Source organism: Ixodes scapularis, unplaced genomic scaffold (assembly GCF_016920785.2).
Source record: "Ixodes scapularis isolate PalLabHiFi unplaced genomic scaffold, ASM1692078v2 PGA_scaffold4__175_contigs__length_147842914, whole genome shotgun sequence".
Taxonomy (NCBI): Eukaryota; Metazoa; Arthropoda; class Arachnida; order Ixodida; family Ixodidae; genus Ixodes; species Ixodes scapularis.
The window spans coordinates 107,670,567-107,674,574 of record NW_024609879.1 but is presented as its reverse complement, the minus strand read 5'-3'; the positions used below and the strand labels follow the sequence as shown (position 1 = coordinate 107,674,574).

The window sequence follows — 4,008 nt, the reverse complement described above, 5'->3', positions numbered from 1 at the left end:
AAGCCACTTTGCTTGTTGCTAGACAATAATAAAAACTAGTTTTTTTTTTGTCATTATTTCGTACATAGTCATTGTCACATTTATATCCCTTGATCTTTTCTAGGTACCATCTGCGTGGCCTGCCGGTATCTGTGGAAAGTGCTACGGACGAGAGGATCCCGTCTTAAGGCCTGGAATCCGGTGAAACGGAATCTCCGAAAGTGTCTGAAGCTGTCACGGCAAAAAACAAGGCGTCTCTTCTTTCGTGTGTCTACACTTCAACAGCAGCTTCGCAAAATGCAAGAAGAGAACTCGCGTGTCAGTGATGAAGCTTTCAGAGCTAGAATTGAAAGCCTGTCACCAAAACAGAATGAAGCAGCCGTTCATATTTTTGCAGCAGCCAAGAGCAAAGGCATGCAGACCCCCGACTTATTAAAAAAACTGGATTCTCGAGTGAATAATCATGAAAATGAAAGGGCCTAGATTTTATGAAGATCTACGCAAGCGACAGATCCTTGTTTTGCCAACAAAAGCCACGCTACTAAACTACCTCAGGTTGTACAGATCAGGGTTTGGTTTCAACACGAAAGTGTTCAGTGTCCTAAAAGACAAGACTAGCACTATGGATGTGTTCAAAAGACATGATGGCCTCTTACTAGACGAAATGAAACTTTCAGAGAACCTGGGTGTGAGATCTGGTGCTCACATTGAAGGATTTCTTGATTTAGGTTCTTGTACTCCCAACAACGACAAGGATATCGTTTCTGACCACGGAATGACAGTTGTTTTTGTGTAATTTGCTGGTAGCTGGACCCAGATTCTTGCTGTATTTGCCACACATAAAAATGTGAAAGGGAGCTTGCTGGCAAAACTCATGACTGAGGCAGTGATCCTTGCAGAACGAGCGTGGTTATTTGTGGACTTCATCACCTGTGATGGGTCAGCGTGCAATAGGAACATGTGGTCGCTCATGGGCATCCGAGCCACTCCAACGTTTACCAAGTGCAAGGTACAGCACCGAGTTGACGCTTCCGCTCACTTCATTTCGTATCGGACTTTCTGCACTTGTTGAAATGCCTGAGGAATGGACTGCTGAAGCAGAGTTTTAACACTGCGCAGCATTTAATAAGCTAATAACGCAGCTTTTTTTACTTCATTAGTGTTCAGAGTGCTTGCAGCAAGCAATATTGGACTATATATACACAGCATCTTAAAGTGTCTGTAATAAAGTGGAACCTTTTTGTTTGTTGTACATTTAAGGTCTCGCTTCGTCCTGCGCGAGCGGCATTACAACTTGACGGTTCCAATATCACACTTCAAGCCATGCCTGGGATCACGCGTTGCCACATCAACCCGAACAATTTTGAGATGTGTTAGCTATGCTTTTCAGCTATTTGGGAACACAGTTTTGAACGGGCTTCGCTTTCACAGGACTGAACTGGAAGCCAGAAACGGGAGCATAGAACCTGTGGTGATTTTCTTTGGGTAAGTTGATTTCTTCACAAATTTTGCCGCTTGAATATTGCTGAGAATTAGCACACACAAGACACATGCAACGTTTGTCGTGCCTTATGTCTGCCTTTCCTTAGTCTTCGGTTTTTGAGGGATGTTTGAGTTCTGTCATGTTTTTTTTTTCTTGAAGAATTCCATCATGTAATCCAAAAAGAAGCTGGAAAAAAGCATACACCTAATCTTATTTAATTATTGCTGTCTACAAATTAAAAAGACATTAAGAGAGATCTATAGTGTTTTTTTATTGCAGGATTATTCGGGACTTCGTTCGAATCATGACGTCCCGGTTTCCTCGCAAAGCCCTCCGGCCTGGATCTGATGAAGAGGGGCAGCTGCTGTTCCTTCTGGCGTACCTAACAGAATGGGAGCTTCACGCGGGTGGACAGGGTGGCTTTCTGTCTACGTCTACTGCAGTTGGCTTAAGGGTCACTACTTCAAGTGTTATGTCCTTGCTCAACTACCTGACGCAGCAAGTAAACTATGAGTATGTTATGACTTCCAAACTTAGTCAGGACCCTGTTGAAAATCTCTTTGGTACAGCAAGGCAGTCCTCTGGGTGTAATAAGCATCAAACTCCCCGGCAGTTCCTGGTCACTATTTCCTGCTTAAGCTTTTATGGGCTTGCCAGGGCTGTATCAAATGGCAATACCGAGACAGGAGTTTTGACGGCGCTCATTGAACCAAGCACAGGGCACACCAAGCCAGGCAAAGATGATTTAATACAAAAGTTACTTGAAGATGGGGACCTATCTAGCGCAGAGCATCACATTCAGTAGCTGCATGACGTAGCTCCAGACCACGCTGCATGCGTCTCAGCCAAAAGTGACGAGCGGCTGATATACCACTTTTGCGGCTATGTGGCCAGGAAACTCGTCCTCAAGGCAAACTGCAACAACTGTCATGGAAGAGTCTGTTGAGTTGCCTAAGGGAGAGTTTGTTGAGTTGCCTAAGGCAGCTAATTACACGAGGCTACGGGATAAACGTGGTTTGCTGCGCCCCTCTGGATACCTGTTCAAATTCATTCAGAAGCTGGAAAATTCGTTTGCTAGCTGTTTTAGTACGCAAGAACTTCATCATGAGAGTGTAATGGACCTAGTCGCCCTCGTACTACAGCAACAGGTTGACACTGTTGGATGTGATCACCCTTCCCAGTCATTGACGGCTCAAATTATAGCTTTTTGTCACTACACGTTAACATTTTTTTTGTCAAGTCCCTAAACCGTGCGAGAGCTAACAGGCGTGGAGCTTCAAAGTATCTGAAAATGAGCCGCTGTACATTGGTTGTTTTGGAAGTTTACAGGTCAGTAGACAATAGTTCATGGCGTTGTGCATTCGTAATTTGTGTAAAAAAAATTGAATGGTATAGCTTTGGAAAGCTAGATTTGTCTTGCACCATATGCTTTGTGAAACAAACCGTGTTTGCAAAGGTTTCTGTTTAAAAAGATCTGCGCATATTGCACGCTCCCGAAATAGGGCCACAAAAAGTGCCGCAACGATTACGCGTATTTGACTTACTTTTCCTGCGTTCAGCACATTCCAAATCGAAGTGTAGCTTTTGAACAAATATTTTTCGCAATGAACCTTCTTTAATAAAGGCGAGCGGTACACGCATTTATTGTGACATATAACTGAAAATCGGAGCAGAATAATAATGTATTTATTAGCAAAAAGACGAGATACTCGGCGTGCCTCGCAAGGCTAGGCAGGTAGGCGGGCCCGTATGCAGAAGCGTCTGCTAGCCAGCCAGCCAGAGCAAACACTACATCGCACCGAAGACAGAAAATCGCTACATTGCGCGAGTAAACTTTAAACACTAATCATAGGCGTTGCAGCACCCATAAAGCACACATAGGCCACAGTAGTGAACCCCTAAGGTCAAAACCAGCTACGCTTGGAACGGGCTCGCCGCTGGCACAGGTGCTCGGGGATGGAGCGCCTGCGCCACCTGGTAGATTCTACACGAAGCGCTCACGCGGAGGCCGCCGCTTTTTCCACTACCCCCCTATTCTATAGTTCTCTGTAGCCATGGTTAAAGTGAACTAGAGGAGGGGTAGTGAGATCACGGGCCGAGGCGCGCCATGCATTGCTGTAAAGCGCGCGTGTGGGAAGGTCCCGGATGTACGCGGTGGCGCTGCGGACGTAGTTGCTGTAGGATCCTACCGCTTCCGAGCGTTCCAAAGGCCCTGGGCGAGCAGAGTTGGCTTGCGTTCTTGGCTGCTCGAAGTAGCCCCCACTCTGAACCGCTCTTTACCCCGTGTTACCCGTGTCCGCTGTCGTTTATGTCCATTGAAGTGCCATGCCGAATCGACGTCGACAACGCCACTGCTTCACTCCGGGGTGCCAGAGGGGCTATCAGTGGCGGAAAGGTTAGCAGCCGTCGCTGTTCTCAGTACCTTAAGAGGAAGAACAAAGAAAAGTTTGGGAACGGAACTTGCAGCGCCAGGATAACCTACTAGACAAAACGTGTTCGGTGTGTGAGCTTCATTTTGAGCCATCGTTTATAACGCGAGACTTCGT

The 4,008-nt window shown here is 46.1% G+C and overlaps 1 pseudogene; it reads left to right on the top strand.

Moving 5' to 3' along the window:
* The first annotated feature begins 643 nt into the window (after window positions 1-643).
* LOC115333091 lies at window positions 644-3,043 on the top strand (annotated as a pseudogene).
* Window positions 3,044-4,008: the final 965 nt, after the last annotated feature.